The sequence below is a fragment of the Lepidochelys kempii genome, chromosome 3 (genome assembly GCF_965140265.1).
Source record: "Lepidochelys kempii isolate rLepKem1 chromosome 3, rLepKem1.hap2, whole genome shotgun sequence".
Classification (NCBI taxonomy): Eukaryota; Metazoa; Chordata; order Testudines; family Cheloniidae; genus Lepidochelys; species Lepidochelys kempii.
In genome coordinates, this window is record NC_133258.1 from 134,635,539 (window position 1) to 134,641,538 (window position 6,000).

The 6,000-nt window shown below is 46.9% G+C and overlaps 1 protein-coding gene across 11 annotated transcripts in view; it reads right to left on the reverse strand.

The window, feature by feature from the left end:
* Nucleotides 1–4,350, reverse strand: part of LYST (lysosomal trafficking regulator) — a 173,500-nt gene extending 169,150 nt beyond the window's left edge. For 10 of the 11 annotated variants that reach the window (XM_073338158.1, XM_073338159.1, XM_073338161.1 and 7 more), the window contains exon 1: nt 4,218–4,350. The gene's annotated coding sequence lies outside the window, so the exon portion shown is untranslated. The other variant, XM_073338157.1, reaches the window with a different exon arrangement.
* Nucleotides 4,351–6,000: the final 1,650 nt, after the last annotated feature.

Genomic DNA, 6,000 nt, shown 5'->3' on the forward strand with positions numbered 1-6,000 from the left:
GCACTGACCCAGGGGCTAATGGGAGGGGGCACACTGGGACAGGGGGTCAGATGTGCATAAATGAATGGGAGAGGCTCGGGGTCTGCAGGGGGAGGCTCCCCAAACTCCTTGTCTCTCCCACCTCCAAAAAAACAAGACAAAAAACAAACAAAAAAAACCCCACCACCCTCAGCCCTAAAACAACCCTGTTCCATACTTCCCCCACTCACACCCAACAACCCTCCCCAGGCTCCTTCCCAGCAATTACTTCCCTCTCCCTCAGCTCCTCTATTACCCCTGATTCCCGCAAGCCTTTGCATGGCTTCTGAGGGGTGCTGGAAATACACATCTGTATTTGAGTAAGAATTCTTTAAACTACAAGTTCTATATTAATATGACTAGTAAGGAATCCTTGTCAAAAAACATTTCCTGAATCTTTTTTGTCCGTATTAGGGCCATACTTGCTGACAGGATTATATTGTGTTGTTTTGACAAAATATGCAGAATTTTGTAGAATTGTAAAATATTGTGGGCAGAATTTAATTTTTTGGCACAGAATTCCCCCAGGAGTAAACTTCAAGAGGTGTTCGGGTTGGGTATGCAAAGGTCTCCACCCAAGTTTTTACAAAAAGGGATGGGGGGGAAATAAGAGGAGAGTTAGCATGTCTTGTCATGGTGTAATTTTAAATTGATACTATTAGAAAAATTCCATCAAACTAGACAGAATTCTCATGCACAATTGTGAAAGGTAAAAAAAGAATACATTTTCCCCTTCACGCTATTTACAGTGCTCCATGATCTTGAACAATCATTTACTGAAAGAAAAGGAGTACTTGTGGCAACTTAGAGACTAACCAATTTATTTGAGCATGAGCTTCCGTGAGCTACAGCTCACTTCATCGGATGCATACCGTGGAAACTGCAGTAGACATTATATACACACAGAGACCATGAAACAATACCCCCTCCCACCCCACTGTCCTGCTGGTAATAGCATATCTAAAGTGATCATCAAGTTGGGCCATTTCCAGCACAAATCCAGGTTTTCTCACCCTCCGCCCCCCCCCCCCAAACTCACTTTAGAAAATAACAGAACGCCACTAGCCGTCACCTTCAGCCCCCAACGCATTATTAAGGATCTACAACCTATCCTAAAGGATGACCCAACACTCTCACAAATCTTGGGAGACAGGCCAGTCCTTGTCTACAGACAGCCCCGCAACCTGAAGCAAATACTCACCAACAACCACATACCACACAACAGAACCACTAACCCAGGAACTTATCCTTGCAACAAAGCCCGTTGCCAACTGTGCCCACATATCTATTCAGGGGACACCATCACAGGGCCTAATAACATCAGCCACACTATCAGAGGCTCGTTCACCTGCACATCCACCAATGTGATATATGCCATCATGTGCCAGCAATGCCCCTCTGCCATGTACATTGGTCAAACTGGACAGTCTCTACGTAAAAGAATAAATGGACACAAATCAGATGTCAAGAATTATAACATTCATAAACCAGTCGGAGAACACTTCAATCTCTCTGGTCACGCAATCACAGACATGAAGGTCGCTATCTTAAAACAAAAAAACTTCAAATCCAGACTCCAGCGAGAAACTGCTGAATTGGAATTCATTTGCAAATTGGATACTATTAATTTAGGCTTAAATAGAGACTGGGAGTGGCTAAGTCATTATGCAAGGTAGCCTATTTCCCCTTGTTTCTTCCCCCCCCGACGTTCTGGTTAAACTTGGATTTAAACTTGGAGAGTGGTCAGTTTGGATGAGCTATTGCCAGCAGGAGAGTGAGTGTGTGTGTGTGTGTGTCCCCGGGGGAAAAAAAAGGGGGGGGCGCGTTGAGAAAGCCTGGATTTGTGCTGGACATGGCCCACCTTGATTACCATGCACATTGTGTAGAGAGTTGTCACTTTGGATAAGCTATTACCAGCAGGATAGTGAGTTTGTGTGTGTGGTTTTTGGAGGGGGGTGAGAGAACCTGGATTTGTGCAGGAAATGGTCCACCTTGATTATCATGCACATTGTGTAAAGAATTGTCACTTTGGATGGGCTATTACCAGCAGGAGAGTGAGTTTGTGTGTGTGGGGGGGGGTGGAGAGTGAGAAAACCTGGATTTGTGCTGGAAATGGCCCAACTTGATGATCACTTTAGATAAGCTATTACCAGCAGGACAGTGGGGTGGAAGGAGGTATTGTTTCATGATCTCTGTGTGTATATAATGTCCGCTGCAGTTTCCACGGTATGCATCCGATGAAGTGAGCTGTAGCTCACGAAAGCTCATGCTCAAATAAATTGGTTAGTCTCTAAGGTGCCACAAGTACTCCTTTTCTTTTTGCGAATACAGACTAACACGGCTGTTACTCTGAAACCAATCATTTACTGAGACTTTTTATTTTGATTGTGATAACTGTATGCATACACTATGACTACAGGACTGTAAGACAAGACAAACACACAATAAACATATGCTATAATATTGCCACTAGATTAGTAGGTATTAAATATTTACATTTAATATAAACAAAGAATATTTTGTTCATTCTCTAATATGAACACATTGCAACAGATATATTTAACAAGACACTCCACTGCGCATGCTTCTTCCTTTGGGGAGAGGATAAGAGAACAAACAACAGATACAGATGTTTAGTCACATGGCTTGATGCACTACTGGAAGCACTCCTATAATACAGTGATGAACGTGGCATAAAAACCTAAATAGAATAAGACTTGTTCACATACAAATAGACTATTTAAAATGACAGGTTATTGCTTATGACACTATTAAGTAGGTGAAGGTAAACCTAATGATAGCAAAGAAAATACTGAACACTGGAAAGATATAGCAGAGCCATCTAGGGAAGAGGGATATTAAAGTGCTCATGGATACATATAAGATAAGGCCCAGTAAGTAACAAAGGAAGTAACACTATGTAAGTATAACTTATTTGCTCTTTGCATTGTACAATACAGAAGATGTGAGAAGTTAACTAAACCAATCTGATTACTATTTACTCATTTTATTGAAACTCGTCAATCAAATCATATTACATGAAACAAAAACAGAATGCCTTAATAACACTATCTACCTAACCACATCTCAAGATACTGGGTGTGCATATCTCATACAACAGCAGGTGTCATCAAGAAAAACGTCCCAAATATGCTGTGCTACCAGTTAGTTACGGAACTCTGTAAGGCCACTTAAATCATCTAGAAAACACAGCTCAAACAACAAAAAGCAATACACGTTTCCTTGTAAATAACGAAGTTGGCTTAGTCCAATATCTTAGTCTCCTGAAAAACTTTCAAGTTTTCACTTTGAAGATTGGGCGGGGGAGAATGACCAAGCTTAGGACATATGGTGAAACCTGCACTAAGGATCTCCTTAGTTACTTCTGGGTAAGCATAGTCTTCTGTGCCCATCACTCTGTGCCACTCTACAGTACAAGCGTGATGGAGAGGACTATGAAACGGACAACGGTTAAGAAAAGAGTGAAGAAATCATCCAAAAAGGCTCAGAGAAGGGAGAAAGTTACATATCTAAGTTTTCCAGGAAAATGCTATTCCTCTTGTAGATAAAGTATTTTCTGAACTTAGTAACTGACTTTCGCTCATGCCGAGAGCCGCTACCCCCAGCACTACAATGTAATGTTTTCGCTCTGCCCGACAGCGGGTGCTCACCGAGGCTAATTAATGCTGTCGCCTCCCGACACCGCCTCTCTAACTCACCCAGACAGCCGCGGGGGACCGAGCTCCTGGATGGTCCTTACAGCACCAAGCTCAGCGCTGCCCCGGCCTGAAGAGGCTGGGCCCGGGACCAGCCAGTCGGGGCCAGGGACAGCGGTAGAGGAACCCCAAACACGGCTCTGCCCCAGCTACCAACAAAGTTACCGCCCGCCCACAAGCTGCGCTGAGGGGAGAGGGGCTTTGCGTGCCCCGGAGCCGGGGCAACCCCCCTCCCTCGCTGCTCTATGGGGTGGGGGGGGGGACCCCGGACTCAGCCAGACACCCCGCCCGCCACCCCGAGGACAGATAAACAAACCCCGTCAGCCCCCACCACACACACACACACACACACACACACACACACACCCCCCTCAGTTCCCTCCCCACCCCACCGACACGCACCCGTTCAGCTCCCCTGGAACTTTAGGCCCACACAGACCACGGGACCCCGCTCGGGCACCGGCACCGGCACCAGCCCCTTACCGGGTCCCGCCGCTGTCACCGCCGCGTCCCCGCGCGGCGCCGGCCGCCCCGCTCTTATCCCTGTGACAACGGCCGCCCGCCCCTGCCAGGATCCGGCCTCCGCCTGCCGCCGGGACCAGAGCCGCCCCCTCCCTCTCCGTCACCCGGGAAACGCTGAGCCCACCCCCTGACCCTCCCGGCCCAGGCGACGCGCCAGAGACCAATCAGGGGCGCCGGCTCCCCGCCAGGCGATCACGTGCGTCCTACGGGCCAATGGGAAACGCAGCCCCGAGCGTGACTGGCGCAGGGGGATTCCTTGGGCGGGGCGCTCTCCTCTACACAGACCTGATCCCCTCATGCCCCTCCCACTGGCCCTCCCTCTACACCCCTCCCCCCGCCCTGACTCCCTCCCCCTCCCACTACACCCCTCCCCCCTGCCCTGTCTCCCCCACCCCTGGTTACCCCTCCTAGTCGTCCCTCCAGGTCCCCTTCCCCTTGCATCTGGAGTCACTGGTGGGAACAAGCTGGGGACCCCGGGGCTGGGCTCCGCTCAGTTTCACTGAGGGAGGTTTGCTGGGGGCACTTGGCCTGGTTTACACTTAGAGGTTTCCGCAGGAGACTAGTTCCGGTATGGCTGGTGATTTTTTTCCGCCCTGGTATTATTATACCTGTCCAAGCCCTAGTCTGGGGGGTGAGAAAAGTAGTTGGTTTGACTTGAGGGTAGGTGTCAGAGAGGGCTGCTTGCTACCACTCACCCTCTTCAAATGTTCTCTTGAAAAAAATCTTAAAAAGAGGAGAGTGTGTACCTGTGGCTGGATGAAAAATTAGTCATCTGTGTTTCCCTGATGATATAGTCCTGATTGGATCATTGCAAGAGGAGGTGCAAAAGTTGCTTGAAAGAATGGTATTGGAAGCAGAGAAGAAAGAGCTAAAGATGTCTCACGAGAAGACAGTGGTGACAGTCAGATGTGTTGAAAAGGCAGAGATAGTTTTATCCAAATCTGAGGAGACATTGGAGTGCGTTTAGCACTTCAAACCTGGGTAGGATGACAACAGGGGACACTAACCATCACTTAGGGATCTAACATAGAATTGGACTAACAGCTGCAACTCTAGAAAAACTCAGCCACAGCTGGAGAAACCAAGGTATTACCATGAAGTGTTAAATAAAATTGCTGCAGTCTCTTATCTTTAGTATCTTGCTATATGGACATGAGACATGGATGCTAAGGAAACAGGACCTTAAGAGGCTTTCTGCTTCAAAAAAACTGAAATGCTACAGGCAATTGCAGTATGTTAGCTATACTGCACATATGACTAACGAGGAGGTAATTGCCTAGATTTATAGGAATGATATATCAAGAGAATCAGACAAAGAAAACTTGAGTTTGAAGGACACGTGAATCACATGAACAGAGGAAGATTGCCAAAGAGAGTGTTGCAGGGACTGATGGGGGGCAGGTGTGGTTCCACTATGGGGATGTTTGGCACACTTCTCAAAACTCTGTAAAGACTGTGAGACGTGAAGGAAGATTGCAGGCCAAGGCCTCATGCGTTGCATTTACTGTTCATTGTGATGTGACTGGGATGCTTTGCATAATGAAAGAATGCATGTATGTATACTACTATAGCTTATTTCAGTACCTGAATCGGAATAAGCACTCTTATGTTGGTATAATCACATATGCATCCACACAGAGGGGGTTGCTTTAATTATGCTAATACAATTTAACTGGCAAAAAATTTTAAGTGTAGACAAATCTTTTATCTAGCAGACAAGGGCAAAATTCTTCCTCAGGCCCCT